The sequence below is a fragment of the Phasianus colchicus genome, chromosome 11 (assembly GCF_987193195.1).
Source record: "Phasianus colchicus chromosome 11, bPhaCol1.hap1.1, whole genome shotgun sequence".
NCBI classification, from domain to species: Eukaryota; Metazoa; Chordata; class Aves; order Galliformes; family Phasianidae; genus Phasianus; species Phasianus colchicus.
This window is the reverse complement of record NC_143446.1, coordinates 17692130-17710945: the sequence shown is the minus strand read 5'-3', so window position 1 is coordinate 17710945 and position 18816 is coordinate 17692130. Positions and strand designations below refer to the sequence as shown.

General features: G+C 42.5%; 1 long non-coding RNA gene across 2 annotated transcripts in view; it reads right to left on the bottom strand.

Moving 5' to 3' along the window:
- The window catches only part of LOC116236896 (uncharacterized), a 125486-nt gene extending 108251 nt beyond the window's left edge, over positions 1-17235 (bottom strand). Inside the window, exons 1-2 of one of the 2 annotated variants that reach the window (XR_016470148.1) lie at positions 17116-17235; positions 406-622 (exon numbers count right to left, since the gene is read on the bottom strand). This is a non-coding gene — a long non-coding RNA (uncharacterized LOC116236896). Of the gene's footprint in view, positions 1-405; positions 623-8235; positions 8663-17115 lie in introns of those variants that run through there. The other variant, XR_016470149.1, reaches the window with a different exon arrangement.
- Between the last annotated feature and the right edge of the window lie 1581 nt (positions 17236-18816).

The window sequence follows — 18816 nt, the reverse complement described above, 5'->3', positions numbered from 1 at the left end:
CACAAAAAGCTCAGTGGCCAGCCTTTCAAGAAAAGGGTATCAGGAGAGAATCTCTTCTCTCTGTAGTTTATGCTGAGCACAATTGAGAGTTCAGGGAATGGACTAGGGATGGATGACACTGCTTAGTCCCCACAAGTTAAAAGCAGAATGAAGACTGCTTGTGGGATTGCCCAACCAAGTTTTATCCTTTTTTCGTCACACTTGGAAGTCACCAATTTCTGAGAGATTCACGACCCACAACCATGACAGAAGAACTAGCAAATACCACCCAACACTGCCACATTCCTCCAACAGTTGAATGATGTTACCACTTGAAGTATTAAATCCATAGTCCAATTAGAGATGCAGAACAACAAACAACGTACATTAGTTTAACGAATACATTCTAAGTTTGTTCACACTTACCTTGTAGGCCCAGCTCTGATCCTGCTGACAACGTACTGTAGAACTGGAAACTAGGAGCAGTCAGTTCAGTAGAGGTAGGATGTTTTCAATAAATGCTTTCTTATTCACAAAGATCATCCTTGGTGCAAATTAAAACAATCTGTATGCCATTTCCAGCTTGTGCTTACTGACACCACCACTGCAACACAGACAGATGCAGAGAAAAGCCAGCATGGACCTGTAAAGGAACAATAGAGAGAATAGTCAGCACAGCAGCCAAAAAAGTACATCACTCTTCTTTAGTGTGTTACATAATCATGTTTATACTCAGAGACATGTAAAACAATATTCACTCATATTTTGCAGAAGCATAAATGAAAACACCAGTTTCAGGCAACGGAGCATGAGCCATTGATTGCTTGATAGAGCACAAAACAGAAGCTTACCAGAAAATTGACTCTTGCCTGTTTGCACAAGACAGCTGGCAGGCCTGATTTAGCGAGGAAGCAGAGACAAGACAACCTAAACACGCATCTGCAGCCCCAGCTCAAAGAATCTCTGGATGTGGTAACAGTAAGGTATTAACACCACTTCCTTTGAGGAGTAGCTCTGATATGGGACCTCACACTCACACACAACTCAGGTAGGACAGCTTAAGCAGTTCCCGCACACCAGCTGTCTATAAGCATGGCCTACAAGTGCAAGGAGACACAGCCTGGCCTCACTGGCAATGAAAGAGCATGAGCTCACTTGGATTGCAAGTCACTACTTGAGGTCATAAGCCCACTGAAGTTCAGCTGTGTCTGACCATCAAGCATCCCTACTGACAAACTTTTTACTTCCTCCCATTCCCTTGAACATCTTGTATTCAGCAAAGACCAATGCCAGCTGAATGAAAGAACAAGTCATATCTGCTTCCCTGCAGATCAGCCTACAGGGAAAACCAGAGTGCCCATGCATTCACCATGCCCCTAGCTAGTTTGAGGCTACAGAAAACCCAGTCAGTGAAGTGCAGCACATTACTGTGCACACAGACTTATTTAACTTCTTGCAAAAACACCATTGAGCAGAATAGCATCTTCTCACAAGCATGTCCTTGTGCCAAGTTGCTTTTGTATTATCACAACACACAATGAGGTTCTTCATACTGATCTCCTGTATAACATAGGCCAGATGGGACATCCCATAAGTGACACTGGAATTAGATTTGAGCTTCAATAAAGGCATCTGATCTTCATTACTATAATGCCCAAGTGGATGATACTGACCAGCCAATCTGCCCCTTTTACTTCTCTTCGTAGAGGTGAGCTCCTCAAACCCACCACCGACCCAGAGAATTAATGGTTTTAGCACCCAGCTCACCCACCCCATCAGATGCCTGTGATGCAGAGTGGGGTGTGCTCCAGACAAACATTTCCATGAGCAAACTTCAAAAATACGTTTCCAGCTGACTGGTCCACACAGAATACAGAAGCTCAGATGTGCGCTACAAATGCATTTGGATGCCACGTCACTTTCTGACAGGTGCTGGAAGCAATTCAGGAAAGTTGCATTAATGCAACTTTAAAGCAAGAGGACTCCAGGCTAAATAGAAAAAAAATAAAATCCAGAGGGAAGTACATACAAACTGACAGGGCTCTTATGTCAGGCTGGTCATTTTGCCTTTTCTCCTTTCCTTTTTACTTCTCCCTTCCAGAGGGACTCAGGCATTAGGCTGAGTGTTGAACTGTCAGTTCAGATTTTCAGCCTTACGAGATGGATTTCCCTCATGACTTGAGTCAAGCCCATACTAACCTTTCATGACTCTGTGTGTGTAGTTAATCATATGCAGCTACACTGAACTTGATTGTCAAAAGGCTGAGTAAATATAACTACACCCTCGTTATCTTGTTTAAAGGTAGAAAGATTAATTTGGATTCTAACTGGAAATACTGATTCAATGAATAAGCCTGAAATGTAGTGGTTTTCAATTACACTAAGAAATTGGTCTTTTGAATTTCCAAATTATGTGAGGCAAAGCACGTTCAATTTAACCTATACGTGGGGATATATTTGCCATCTTCATAGCACTCTATGACAGTGGGTAATAACTACAAGGCAAGTGAAAAAATGTAATGTTGGCTGTTGGTGCCCTCCAGGGGCTGTGCAGAGTATAGCTTTCAGTCAAAACATCCATTTTTCTTGTACTTTAGCACATACAATAAATTTCACATATTATGGTCCTGGTATAAGAGCATGGGTGCTATTATTCATGTTAACCTCAGATGAAAAATTCTATCTGTGGTCCCACAGACACTGGGGTGTTTAATCAAAGAGGAGCAATGCAAAGGACGTACGCATTTGTATCCAAGTACTCCAATTTCCTTTGCCTGGATTCCTGAGAAAATAAGGTTTGTATACAATCATGTTGTGCATTGGTCTGCTCCCTTCCATTAACCTGGAATTCTCTGCCTGGATTCCAGTGAGCGTGGGGGAAAAGTAAAAGTCATGAATATACTACATGCTGCTTGAATTCATGAAAATAGGCATTGAGAAATGAAAGCAAATGAAATTCTTGTCCTGAGAACTGGGAGACTCAATCCCTATACTCACTGCAGAGCGAGCCTTAAGGTGCAAAACCCAAAGGAAACTCTAACTCATAGCTTCTCTACCTGACATGAGTTATTACTCAAGCCCATTTCGAGCTGCAGATTTACAAGGATTCCTTTACTTTCCAGCCTCATTTAGAATAGTAACTACCCCTCAAAAATGTTCTTTCTGCAAAATTAGAACTCAAATCTTAAGAATGCTAGAAGTAACCATGCCATATTAAAACCACATCTCCTTTCCATCCTCATAGCATTATTACCCAATGAAATCTTAGCTGTGGACTGCTCCCCTTTTAATAAAGTTGGTACTGAACAACTACTTTGTGTCAGGGACTGGATTTTGTGTACTTGCTAAGCGTTTCAGCCCACTGTGCCTGAATGCTTAAACTTGAAAGATTTTAAGGACTAGGAGAACTCAAAGTCTTTGATGTAATTAATATCATATAATTGTTCCTAGTCTTTCCTCTACCAGTTTCGAGTGGAAATCAAGAGTACGGAGCTGGTGAAGATCATCTTGGTGCAATTACAATTTATGATGAATGATCCAGCTTCAGCAGCTCTTCTCAAGCTACGGCACAATGACTCTAAACAAGAAACCTGTAGCAGCAGTGACATAACATCAATTCCCAGTATTTAACATGCCTACAAGCTAGAACATTCTTGGTTTGCTGCTACATTTGACCACACAGTTCATGGATGAAAAATTACTTCAGAAATCAGAATGGCAGGTAATTAGCAACACATTCATGTCTTCCATTACTTTGTTTTGTTCTCCTTAAATCATTTCCCATCCAATGTTTTCTCATTGTTTTCAAGGTTTATTTGTAGATACTCTCAAACACAAAAGCAGCTTCGCTTCTGGCAATGCTACTGCACTGTTTATGTAACCTGGGATGTTTGAGTTGAGCACAGTCACACACAATTAAAGTCACAATAATAAGCAGTCGAAAACCTGAACAGATTTTCTGAACTATGCACCAGCCCAACCTTAAAGGAAATAGAGCTCTATACTGTCATACATCAACTTTTATGAGGTGAGAACCAGCTAACATCTAAAATACACCAAAGCATCTGAATTTTGGCCCATGGCGGTCCCCAGACACTGCTAGGGCTGCACGCCCTTATTTCTGTGAAGGCAACAAGAAAGGAAGTTTTACTCCACTGAACCTGCTTCATCTGAGTCATTTCCACTTACACCAACAGTTAAGATTAACACAGAGGTTCTCAAAGAACGATCACTAACATGTTTCACTGCCTTTCACTTGCTGAAACACAAGTATGCGTGCACAAGTATTTCATCATCCGCGAGTCAACGTGAGGCAGTTCAGAAGCTTTTCCAGTGCTGCCCCTGGTGAGAAGCGCACCCCCAGCCCAGCGCCTGCAGGTGGCATCATTTTCTTGCATATTTCCAATCTGTGCCCTACAGTCATACTCCGAGGGGGTGTGGAACAAAAAGCAAACTTTCTGAATGAAAAGAGGCTTCAAACACTGTGTACGGATTTCTGATTTATCTTATTCAAAACCACCAATTTAAACAATTGCTTTATTTTCCACAGGCTGAGCTGGATGTGGTTTAGAAAATATTAGCAAGAAAACATTAATGCTGTAGAGCACAAAATGAATTAGAGTAGATTGACAACAAAATCCACAACACAGAGCTTTGAACTGCAGATTATGAAGGCTCATGAAAGCACAATTCACATTCATCATCATAATAGCAAACATCTTCAAACAACAAAGTTATTCCAAACTTTGGAATTCAAGTGCAGCTGATGTTTCTATGTAGATGGTATTTCATTACAATTTTCTGCAGAATGACTGATCTTTTCTTAAGATATTTTTGCATCTACTGCAGTTAATCACACAGTGCTGGTGTAGTCTCTCATTATTCCCTACCTCCAGGTGGAAGAAATTGAAAATCAATATTTCAGGTGGCTTAAGTTGTGTGCATTTAACTTGAAACACCTTTTAAAATGTTGTATCCACTTTCAAGAAAGCAGCATTTGTATTTCACCTTTCTTCAGCCACTTGAGAAAAGTTAACCCAGCACACAGCCAGGTCTCTAACGTCAGCATGCTGACGGCATTAAGGACATTTACACACTAAGCTTTTCAACTTGTGATCAGTTTTAGTCATATTCCCACATGCTTTGGCACGTGGCAAAGAAAAAATACTTTTTTTTTTTTTTTAGGTAAGGTGCTCAGACCATGTCAGCCAGCACAGCCAGCAGGGATGGCAGATGGGGCAGTGCAGAGACAGGAACACCTTCAGCTCCACAGTACTTTACCAGCCTCACAGTCACTATCAGATGTAGGATCTCAGAGTATTTACATTGAAAGTACCAGGACACTGATTGCAGTAGGAAAATACGCACAGATATGTTTATGCTCAGCTCTGCTGCCAAACCGTCTAAAAATGGGAAAGAAGATTTGAGGCCTAGCCACTAAAATTAATGGCTTTGTAGCAAGGCTGCAATACCTTGGCCACAGAACTGAGCGATGCAAAGCATGTGACAGTATTTCAGTAATCATAACTTCTTTTGAAAGTAAAGCTACAGCTAATCAGGGTGGTCTTGTTTCCCTTAAATACATTAAGTAGTTATGAGTTCAAGCGTTCATTACATCAACACAGCACTTCTCAAGCACTGACAGCAGTGGATAACGTTGAAGGGCTTTCAAGATGCTGATACTCTCTGTCCTGTGGTCATTTCCTTAATGGCCCAATTACTTCCTTCAACAGCTAGAAACATTAAGCTTCTAGTTTTCCTGCTCAAGGCTTCCTGCTGCCCTTCACTGGCACAGAATCTTGCTGAGCTCGGAAAGGAAATCAGACGACCCATATGTATCAGCAGATTTTCTCCCCTGAGTCCAAATTTAAAGCAGACAACTTACACTAGAATACTAATTTAGATTAGTATTTCAGAGCAGCATAGTAGTTTCCCAAAGTTTTCCTCCTCTTGCTTCTCGCTTCATTAATCAACTCAGCCCTGCCAAAGTACACTGTAGGAAGATGTCTGCAGCTACTGTGGTCTGGGCATAATCATACCTCTGAGATGAATATTTACAATCCTGTCTCCTCTTTTAACAAAAAGGCAAGCAACCCAGCTGCCTGGCAGCTGCACAACGCTGCAGTTAACTCCTCCATCACTAGGACAAGTCTTGTAGTAAAAAGGGAGTGAAGCAAAGGGAAGAGCAGCACATGAACTGCAACAAGTGCAAGGAAAGCAGCAGCCCTTGGAGAGTGTATTCAGTGAGAGAAGTCTGGAGAAAGAGCCATTGCTTACCAGGCAGCCAGCCCAGCTCTGAAGTGGAAGGGGGGATCCGCATACACCTCAGTAAACATGACAATGTTGGGAACCCAGCTCTCCTCCATCTTTAGCAGTCTCTCCATAACCTCTTACTGTGAGGTTCCACTGCCAAGCAGCAGGATCCTGCTGTGGGGACACCACACGCATCTCTCCCCACTGCTCCACACCAGGGGCTGTATGACAAAAGTTCACCACCATAGAGCCAAGGGGAGGAAATAACGGAGTAACAGCAGCAATGCCAAGAAGCTCCAGAGATCTGCAGTATTTGAGCAGAGTAACAGTTTTCATTGCCCTGTTCTTACATAGGACACAGCACAGCAAGCTTAAACACATGCCAGAAATCTCCTAAACTTGATGCTCCTCCAGAACTGCAGCACATGCCCTCTGCTAGCTGCCTCCCCCGCTTGTGAGGCACACCTGTGTTCTCTGATCACCTTGATGGTCTCAGCCTCACTGATTAGGCTAAAAGTAGAAATGACTGTCTTGCTAGCAGCAGAGCACAGCTAACAAGAAAAACCTCACAGCATTTCAATTTCAAAAGGTTTCTTGGTATTTTATTTCTGATTTACATTTCCCACCTTTATGGTGATGTTAGCCACAAGAAATTGTAGCAGAGATTTTGTTGTTTATAATACTCTTGGTTTCTGCTACAGCAACAGCAAGGTACCAGCTCCACACTGTATCTTTAAGTGACAGAACACTTTAAGCGTTCACACTAAGGCATGCAAAAATTACTAAATGCATCCAAATGCTTTGTCAGATCTGGACAGACATGTCTAATTTTAATACACTTGCACACTCTGATCTTCGCATGCCACAACTCTTGCTTCTCAGCTGAGAGCAGAGAGTTGGAAGCAGTTCTTACACTGCTTATCTTTGCAACGATCAAATCTGTTAAGTACCAGCAGGGCCATGCACATGCTGAAGGATATACCCTCCGTAGATTTCCAGATGCAGTTCTTCACATTCCCCTCAAATATGATACAAAGAGAACTAGCAAGAGTTCTGCACATCATTCCAAGAAAGATACATTTGTTGGACACTGAACTTTCATCAGCCTTAAAAAAATTTTGCCAAGCTTAATCAGCCCAGGACTGACAGGATGTAATGATAAATATATGCTCTTAAGCTGCTCAAGAACTCCACACAGCAGAGACCAAGCTTCTTCCTTGCTGGGTGCTTCAGTAGGCATTACGCCCATAAATGCGGTCTTACAGCCTGACCCATTACAGCTTGCATACTCTCAACAAGCCCTGCAGTGGAAGGAAAGAGCCATTTTGCAGCATTAAGGCTCAAATTATTTTAAACATATCCCTCCTGCTTTCTGGATCAGTCATTTCCATTTACATCACCACCCACCTGGGCAGAAAACTGGTAATTATGCTTTTATACAGATTAGATATTCAACATTTACTGATGATGTTTAGTGCTCAGACTCAGACACACCAGTTCAGTGCAGAAAATTATTTCCATTTTCCCCAGAGAAAAGCATTTGTGTTCATTGAACAGAGTAAGTATTTTCCCCTACAAAAACTGCACTGGCTGAAGACCAAGAGCAGCCAGATTTCAAACCTGTTCCAAAAGCTTCCCCTTTAAATGCCTCTGGAAGAAAAGAAAGAGTTCCTATTGGAATTACTGTTAGAGCTTAAAGACCTTCAGATATCAAGCCCTGGAATTATTCAGTTATTCTGCACTGAAAGAGCAGTTTCAGAGCATTTGTAGAGGTAGGTTTTTAAACATTCATTAGTACGCTTCTCTCTCACTCCCAGGTCTGTGAGAACACATTCTGCACAAGTGGAATCAAAGCTAGGCTTGCAGAGGAATTAACACTTGAAGCCTCTGAGGATTTTGTTCTTTTCCCTCTCAACACAAAGACACTGCTAATTCTCACACTAGCATCAACACACCATCCCAAGGCAGCCCTGCTCACAGTGCACACAAAAGCCTTGTACTCACCCATTCAGAGGATGGAGATGAGACTAGCATCAAGAAACAAACCAGATCCTGCCATGCTGGAGACAAAAGCAAAAATCAAACTTCTCACAGGGCACAGAAACTGTACCACAGCTCAGGCTGAAGCTGCCCAGCTGCAAGCAACCCTATGTGGAGACCAGCCCTCTTCATACTCATCACCTACAGCTGCAGGAGGACCAGCACCTGCTGCACGTTACCAGTCCAACCCCTCCTGCTTGACACAGCTGTGCTGCAGGCTGTGGGCTCCAAGGGCATGTCCCCAGCATCAGAGGGGCTTGCTGCTGGTTACTCACCATGTCTCTTTTGGGGGATAATCTCAGGGATGCTCCTGTGCGCCCCTGGAGCTTTGTGCAGAGGTAACACCAGACACACAACATCAGGATTTGTCTCCTTGGAAGCCTCAGGGCAGCTCAGCTCAGCTCACTACTTTTAGACCTTTTTATTCTATGAAAAAATGTTCTAAGTTCAAATTTTTTTTTTTTCCAACTCAGAAGAATTGCTTAAATATTTGGATTCTTATCAGGTTAAAGTGTTCAGGATTTTTGAACACCTTAACTTCTTCCTTTGTGCCAGCACACGTATGGAGTACATGAACAACAAAACAATTTAACAAGCCCACCACTTGCAAAGACTTACCTACAGATTTGAATGAGTATTCACTTAAGTTTGGTAAACACACTGAGACCAGGTGAACATCACTGATGTAATTTAAACAATGCTGTCAAATACTCAGCTGTGACTTCAATCCAGCAGCACAACTCAAGGCTCACTGCTATGCATGAAGCAGAACCTCCACATACCTGCTCTGTGTTGTGCTATAGCAGCTTCCCACTCGCTGCTCTCACCCAGCATTCCCATTTTTCAATTGCCTAAAGAGAAATCACCTACAAGGCAGGCTGATAGATTATTCCTGAGAATTAGGCTCGAATCTTGGCATTCTCTATCTGATCTACAGAGCAGAAGGCATTTCATGAACACTACTTACTCCCTCTCTTAAAAAACTTTAAGCTCTTCCAGGTTTCCTTCAGTAAATTGGAGACTATTGTGCACGTGGAAAAAATAAGATAAGAATCTGCTATAATCAAACATTTTGGTGCTGTTAGTTTGGAACAAAAATGTATAAAGTGTACAACGTAATTCACATCAGATGGAAACTGTGCTGAATTTTTTTAAAAATAAAAGTTGAACGGAGTCCTTCCCTCACTGTTACATTTCCTGATATGCTTTTCAGTCATCTATAGACAGTGCTTCCTTTGTGAGAAACAGTGATACTGATACAGCATAGTAATACTGCATATAGAATTAAAATTACTTCATTTACAGATACTATATTCACCTTTACCAGCATGAGCAGGGTCAGCTCTTATTTCAAAAGTCATACTGAATGGCCTTACCAAGAAAGACATATTTCTTTCCAAGAATGAAACAATTAAGCAGCCAAGATTTGTTCCTGTTTGGGAATCTCTTCCTTAGAAAATAACAAACAGTACAAATGGGTTTTACATGGGTGCTCAGCTCCTGACTTATGTCTCAGTGAAGATCCTGAGTGGTACCTGAAGTGCTCTTTCTTCCTCGAGTTACGAAACAAGGAGGAATTCAGAATTTGAAAGTAGCCTACTGAAATAACCCAACCATGTTTGCTAATGGACCACTTCACTGCTTTCAGCAAGTGAATGCTGTAAGATTCCTTAATCTACCTGCAAATTGATGATGATTTCAACTTGCTTTCAGCAACAGTGTATGTTCATGAATTGTATTCCCTGACAAGCCAGCCACCCATGCATGACTGATCAGCATCCTACCTTGGGTGCGTCAGAAATGCAATGATATGACAAATTCTCTTTGTCATACTTCAGTTTTAGCTGGCTGTTAACACAAAGCAGGTGTAAAGTGGAAGAATAAAAAATGCCAGCCGTCATGGCAGATATTGGAGAAGAGGACTGTGAACAAAGGGCTAACAGCCTAGGGCCTGGCGTTCTGCAAATGGGACTGTCTGAAAGCCCTTCCCTTTCCCCAGCAGACAGTCAATCACAGGATAATTCATTCCAATTGTATCACATTAAACTGTTTGCTGGGTTACAACTAGAGCTATGTTTCATCAGTCTTCAACAAGTCACAAGAAATCTGACCAGAGTAAACTTTTCCTCACCCACAGCTCCACAAAGGCACATTTGCTGGTCTCAGAAGGATGATCTATCTGTATTACTGCACAAACGACAGCCAGACTCAAAACATTCTTCCCGTCTTCCAAGTTTTACGTGTCTTGTTTACATATGTATGCCCCACCTGGTACCAAAGAAGGATATGTGTGTTTTAAATATGCTTTCTGCCTTCATTTTTAGGCTCCTGATTAGGTCTGAAAATACCACCTGTAGAGATGACAATCAAAATCAGAGGACTGTTTTAGGACATGCACCACTGATGCCATCTGGTAAGAACAAGAAAGCACACTCTCCCCATTCAAGGCAGCGATCAAAACTGAAGATTTCTGACTGACTTGCAAAGTAGCAAAGAAATGAAGTCTCCAGGCTTCTGATCCCTGGTGAAGGACATTAAGATCAGCAATTGTCTCAGTACTTTTAAGAAATGGCTTAGGCCACAGCTCAGAAGGAGACTACTTTTGATGTAGTCATCACTGGTGAACTTCTGCTTGCTCATTTGTGCTCCAAGGTAGTATTATGTCACAGTCAATTTGGATGCACCAAAACATTAGAGTTAACTGACTCTAATCCCATCTTCCCAACATTTATTGTAAGCTATCTCAACTAATGCAGCAGAATTGCACAGAGGAACAAAACTTCCTATGTGCATGCTTTGCAGATAATGACTTTAGTTTGCATCCAGCTGTGCAAAAGTTGCACTGAAGTACAGAATCACACAGAATCACAGAATTGCCAGGGTTGGAAGGGACCTCAAGGATCATGAATCTCCAACCCCCCTGCCACATGCAGGGCCACCACCATTCCACCTAATGCTAGACCAGACTGCCCAGGGCCCCATCCAATCTGGCTTTGAACACCTCCAGGGACGGGGCATCCACAACCTCCCTGGGCAGCCTGTTCCAGTACCTCACCACTCTCTCCGTAAAGAATTTCCCCCTGACATCCAACCTAAATCTCCCTTCCCTCAGCTTAAAACCATTTCCCCTTGTCCTGCTGTCACTCACCCTTTCAAAGAGTTGATTCCCCTCCTCTTTGTAGGCTCCCTTTATGTACTGAAAGGCTGCAATGAGGTCACCCCGCAGCCTTCTTTTCTCCAGGCTGAACAAGCCCAGCTCCCTCAGCCTGTCCTCATAGGGGAGGTGCTCCAGTCCCCTGATCATCTTTGTGGCCCTCCTCTGGACCCTCTCCAACAGCTCCCTGTCTTTCTTGTACTGGGGGCTCCAGACCTGGACGCAGTATTCCAGATGGGGCCTCACAAGAGCAGAGTAGAGGGGAACAATCACCTCTCTGTCCCTGCTGGCCACCCCTCTTCTGATGGAGCCCAGGATCCCATTTGCCTTACGAGCTGCAAGGGCACACTGCTGGCTCATGTTAAGTTTTTCGTCTACCAAGACCCCCAGGTCCTTCTCCACAGGGCTGCTCTCAAGGACCTCTCCTTCCAGTCTGTATGGATGCCTGGGATTCCTCCGGCCCAAGTGCAAAACTCTGCACTTTGCAGTGTTGAACCTCATCAGGTTCACCCGGGCCCACCTTTCTAGCCTCTCGAGGTCCCTCTGAATGGCATCCCGTCCTTCAACTGTGTCAACCACACCACTCAGCTTGGTGTCGTCAGCAAACTTGCTGAGGGTGCACTCAATTCCGTCATCAATGTCATTGATAAAGATGTTAAAGAGCACCGGTCCCAAGACAGACCCCTGGGGGACGCCGCTCGTTACCAGCCTCCACCTGGACATAGAGCCATTGATGATCACCCTCTGTCTGCGGCCTTTCAACCAGTTTCTTATCCATCGAGTGGTCCACCCATCAAATCCACATCCCTCCAGTTTGGAGATAAGGATGTGGTGGGGGACCATGTCAAAGGCCTTGCTCAAGTCCAGGTAAATGACATCGGTCGCCTTTCCCTTGTCCACCGATGCCGTCACTCCATCATAAAAGGCCACCAGATTGGTCAAGCATGACCTTCCTCTGGTGAAGCCGTGCTGGCTGTCATGGATCACACGCCCTTTCCTCATGTGATCAAGCATGTCATCCAGGATGATCTGTTCCATGATCTTCCCAGGCACAGAGGTGAGACTCACCGGCCTGTAGTTCCCAGGGTCCTCCTTGCTCCCTTTCTTGTAAATGGGAGTGACGTGACCCTTCCTCCAGTCATCCGGGACCACACCAGACAGCCACGACTTCTCAAATATGATGGAGACAATAGAGTACAATAGTAGGGCACCTCAGGTGTGAGCAGTGGTGGAAGATGCAACCTTCTCAAAAGTCAGAGCCACAGATCTTGCCTTCCTTCACTCAAGCAAGGCCTCAAACACGCTCCTCTAGTGTGTCAAGACCTGAAGCTTAACATCCTGTTCAATATCTCTCTTTCAGAAATCACACAATGAAATCATTTCTAAAGGCCACTGCAGGCAGCGCACATGAAATTCAAGTAAAAGTGCAGGGCCCTTGCTTTTTCTGAGATGAAAATTGGAAAGATTATAGTTTTCTTAGGCAAACTATTATCTGGGGCAGTGTTGCTTTATTCTATAGCATGCGATAATCACTGATTTACCTCCGGTCTCACTAATAAAACCAAAAAATGTTGCTGTGGTACCTTCTGCTGGTACCTCTTCAGTCAGCTTTGTAATTTCCAGTGCCCTCTGAGTTAGTAGAATCCAAGCACTGTAACTGCCTCTCTTGCTCGGCAGTCCTGAACTGAAGTCCACTCAGGCTGATAGGAGCCTTTATTCCAACAGTTTGGGAAAATACATTCTGAAACCTACCAAAGTTAATAACAAAATATTCACTCACTATACTTGATCCTGAGTTAAGATTTTCTTTCTCATGCCTGATCCATGACCTGTGCTCTCTATGAGAGCTTATCTGCAGCTCCATCTTTCCCATTTTTGCTCTCAGGCCTTTATACAGAATGTTTTCAAATACAGACCACATGTGTTTTAATATACTGAACTTAAATTTCATTTTACAGAACCCAAGCAACTGTGCTTAGTAATTTCTTTTCCCTTAGATCTACCAATTTGTTTTTTTCTTTTTTTTCCTTTTTTTCAATACCAGCCATGTACTTACTGTACTTTAATTTTCTGATGTGGCCTCACTTCAAGTTTTGACATTTTGCTGAAAAGCTTCAACAGCAATTAGTCAAAACATGATGAGATTTTGATTTTCAGCTTAATCCATACCAGTGCATAGACCAAAGCAGTTTTCTTCCAGTGAATACAGACTTTCTAATTACACTGGCTAATCACAGGAGTTGTAAGAGCATTAGAGGTGGAGCAGTGCCTCTCTGGGTGCATGGCCCAGCCTAATGAGCAGGATTCAATACTCACTGAAGCTAACTGGCAGCTTCCACACCAGCAGCTGTGCAAGAAGGCATGTGGAAAGCAGGCTCCCCTCCCTCCCTTGGGAAACCTTGGCTCCATTTCACAGTTCTCATTGACCCCCCCCCTGCATTTAGACTTCTTTCTTTCCTTTAGAATCAGCTTTGATGATCTCCCAACACTTTCTGGTTTAACCTTTTGATACTTTTAAGAAATATGCTGACTGTAACCAATTGAATTAACTTACCCAGAGCTGAGCAGTGATGTCTCCAGTGGTTATGGCACAGACTGGATGACCAGAAACTGAGACTGATGCTGTAGGGCTTCGTCTCCAATCTCACTGCTAAAGGAGGATATTTAACTCTATCCCCTAACTGGTGCTGAGTTAACTCTGAATCCTGAGCATGTCCACGTGGAAACTAATGGGCCTCTAGACTTGAAAATCCATGCAGCTGCCATCTCACTCCTAAACACTGAAAATACTGTTTCTGTAACACTGTTCATTTTCTTCCATTTGGGGAATGTTGCATCTGTACTGGGGATGCACAAACACTGAAGACCCCAATTCAGATATTCATACAAAACCTAAAGCCAGACAGATTTCCAGGAACCAGGACAGAAGCCACAGCACAACCCAGCATGTCCCTCATGCTGGGGGAAGACCCGCAGGAGATTGCAGCCTGCACTGCCAGCACTGTTTCAGCCAGGGCAGAGCGATTCCAACTACCCTGACAAGACAGTTTTCCAGATGGCGAGTGCTATCAGCCAGCAGCAGGAGAAGTGCCCAGCCCAACATGCAATACATGGCCACACAAGCTGTAACAGCAGTGAGACAACACAGCGTGAGCCAACAAGCCTGTGCCCTTAGCTAACAGTGATACAAATCGAGAGCCATGCCATAAAATTACAGAACTTCTCTATCCTCTGTATTTACACATTAAGGATAACTACCTTTAAAAACAGGCCCGATGCAGATTGCATCCCCCATGCTGCAGCAAAGTTGCCCACGTCAGCATTGCCTCTAAAGCATCCCTGAAAATCTGTAAATGACAGAGAGTGAAGTGTGACAAAATTCCTGTTGAAGTTTGTGTTCATTTCCAATCTAAAAAGATTGAAACTAGGAAAATACAGAATTCTGGCTCTGTAACATAATCACCTATCTGAAAACAAGAGTGCATATATAATGTGTAAGGGCTAGCTCAGCTCCTGCTGAAGCAAAGAATTATCCCAGTGTGACTATAGGACGTACAGACCATATACTGCAACAGCAATGCTCCATGAGGGACTCAAAATTTTGCTAGAGAAGCTCATCCTTGAAATGCAGTTCCCATTGTCCTTCATATGAGGGATAGCACTTTGTGCTGGCTCTGATTAGCTGACAGGGAAGAGCTGAATTAAAAGCAGTGACAGAATGAAGGATAGACAGTTGTTGCTATAAAATCACTAGGTGATGGTTTCCAAGACCCAGGAATTTATTCTCACTATCAGTAGCTGAAACTATCCCAGCATCCTGGGTGCTGCTGGCACAACACTGTGCAGCCTTTAAAAAGCTGAAGAACACAGGCACAACCAAGTGCTGAAGAGACAAGCTGTAAAGCACTGACTTCAAGTCAGTGTGATACATCAGTACATAAGCATGTCTTTTATCCATAACACTGACCAAGCAATTCCCTTCTTGTCCTTAATACTGCTGTATGGAATCAGCAGCTGCTTGAGATAATTAAATACTTCAGATTATTTCATAACTCCTTTTAGAAATAAAATAAAATATGCTTTTATGGTATGCTTCACAAAACTGAACTACCTCATAGCTGGTAGGAAAATGGAAAAGGCCATGAAAAAAAAAGGGGGTGGGGAAAAAAAAAAAAAAGGAGAAATGGTAAAATGAAAAGAAAATCTGTGACATGAAATCCTGTTCCTTACTCACTTAAAATGTTTTTTCCTTGTCCTTTTTCTGAAAGACCAGAACTTTTTATGAAACACACAGTTGGTAGAAACTATGTTTAATGCAAAATAAGTAAATAAATAAATAAATAATCTTTTCTTCAAAAGGAATGGCAATAAAGAGTGTGTTCAGTAGGTACATTTTTTATTCTGACACAAATTCTAATGCAATCATTTTGGATTTGGAGGTATCCTGACTACCTCACTTATTTATTAATGTAAGCATAACAAGTTATCTGATATCACCTAGCTGAAGCTATTAGGCTGCAGTTAATAATTTACTGCTCATCCTCTGAACATGAAAATCATTAACTGATTACAGGTTTTCTGTAGTCATCTGTGTCAGTGACTGCTCTTACCACTCATTACTGCCTCCTTTTCCACTTGTCTGTCAGTCGGCTCTACTTGCTGATGCCGAAATAACATCCCACGTTTGTGCAGGTTGTGGAATGCCAGAGCTCCAATGAAAGCACAGAGCAGGAGCCACACAACAGGAATGCAGCCTCTCAGGTGTGATGCTGCCATGGGGATGCATGGTGTTCACCAGCCTTTTTGTGCTTCCTGAACACGATACGAAAAGTGCACAACACAAAACACAGATCCTATGCAGCACAAAGAGACTGCAAGATACTGGAACAACTCTCACGTTCTTTGCATATTTGCTCTCACGTCTGCAGGTCAATAAGGTAGAAAGGATGGCTGGATGTATGAAGATGCCAGAGTACTGAACAGGATGCATTTCACATATACTAGGCACAGGGCTACATCCCCCTTTTTGACACGTGGCTCTTGTTGACACAAGGGTATTTTGGCAGCTTCACACAGGCAGTGTAGGGCCATGCTTTGCACAGTATAGCTATGATACCAGCCAGTGATGTGAACCTGGAGTGCTTTGTCCACAAGATCCCATACACAAAGTGCTTCTGCATCTCTGCACAAAAGGTAATGGGTGCTGCATGGACTTCCAACTTTCTAAGGTGGGTATTTCCTTGTTGTAATCCTTACCCTGTGTAGTAAATATAGCAGAGATCTTTATAGCAAAGGAACACTGAAATACCTCAAAAGGTTTCCTTAAAAAGGTTTCTGGTTGCACATGAAAAACTCTTGTTGACAGAGGACAGAAAGGAAAATATTGATAAAATAACAGCTCCACCCTAAAGATTTGGAAGGAAATGGAACAGCAGCAGGTGCCTCCTGGCAAGGTAGATGCTAACATATGAGTCCAGACAAACTTCAAGATTTACAGCAGCTTTACCCATTTTTCCATCACGCACCAACACTGGATTACTCATAGTTTCCTGCTATCTGCTAAACCAACAGTTGGTTAAGTCATGGTAAAAAGCCAGGATATTTGGCTGTATTTATTTTCTTACAAGCTGTGTTTTCAGTCTTATAAGAAACCATTCAACAGCTTTATCTCTAGCTTTGAAAAAACCTACCGCCAAATCCCTGTGCTTGGCATGGCTGCATTAGGAAGGGAGGCAGGAAAAGCCTGTCTAATTTCAGAGCTCTGCTGACAAGATAGCACCAGCACATCCAGCCACAGGACAGGCCTCTCACACTCAGTAGGACAGATAATTTACAAGCAGTACGTACTGCACTGTGATGAAGGCATTGGAAATGCACAGTATTTGCATTCTATTATGAAGTCACAAATCAATACTCTAAAAAGGACGACTATAAGTCAGAAAATTGGTCCCTTTTTGTTTGCTTTTAGTATAATGATTCTATTGTGGGTTTTTGTTGTTGTTGTTGTTATTGTTGTTGTTTTATTTTATTTTTGTGGTGGTTTTTTGTTTGTTCATTGTTTGTAATTACAAATGAGCGTTACATCTTCAGTATTTTTCCTACCACTCTGAAGGCAGATTTTTCCCTTGGTGAGTCTGGTAAAGTATCTTCACTCCAGAAACAGAGACTTTAAGAAAACACATCACATCTTAGCAAATCAAAAGGTATTTGAATGACTAATTCCCCTTGGTTTCAATGTGTGTGAATGGTCTGAATAATTCTGAGATCTTGGGGTGAAAATAGGGGACTTGCTCAAAATACGTACTGGTTGTAATTGCTTCAGCTCTTATACCTCAGATACGGTAGCCCCACATCTCTGTCATTTTTTCCAAGTACTCTTCCATTCTGCCAAGCACAGAAGCGGTTATTTTTTCTGCTGGCTGCCTGCTGATCTCCTCATACAGCTTTGAAATTTTTCCAGTCCACCTCCCTGATTTTAGTGATGAAAAGGGACTGGGAGAATGAGACACATCCACGTAGAGTCACATCTGTAGGCAGTTCTCCAGTATTCAATCTTTTGATTTGGCTGCAGAGAAGTAGCTCTTGATTGCATAGAATTTTGAAGTTTAACATTCATTTGAACATGAGCTGCCAGGCAGTGTCATTGCCACGTTCAGATCAGAAGCTGATCATCCATTGAAAGGTGGTCTGTTTATATGTTTACTTCCACTTTTGCTCATACAGGGGAAAGAAAAGGGAAATTAACAAATGAAAATGTCAGATGTGACAAATAGCTATAAAAGACAAGAAAGGGCTCAGATCAATTGTGTCTGCTGATTTGGAATAAGCCTGATATTGTCTTTTCTATTGTAGAGTTACTTAGACTCCGACAGTAAAAAGATTTATTAGGGAACTGAAAACCTGAATTTCTCATCACTGAGCCTTTACATTCAAACGACAGTATTGTTTCTTGTACACAGTTGCAGGATAGTACCAAAAGAACAACATAAATCCTCTCTGGTACCCTTCAGCCCATGTTCAAAGATGTGAAGTATCTGCTATACAGGATTTATGCACCAAGGTGATTCTCTAACAAATTATGTCAAGACATCTGAAAGTCATCATTTCTGTGCACACACATGCATTTTAAAAGAAAATCTACACGAGGATCAAAAACAAGATTAAACCACATCTGCTTGGGTTTAAACTACATTGTCTGCAGAGTTCAAAGTTGTTTCCCTTCATCTAAAAAAAATGTACCCAGCTGTTTTTTATCTTAAATTCCTACCACTATCAAGGAGCTGTTTTCATTGGCCAACTAATGTTATTTCTAGAAGTTGAGCTAGTTGGGAATGGAGCTAAGTAAGAAAATATGCTTTATTCATCAAAGGTCTACCCTCTGTGACTTGACT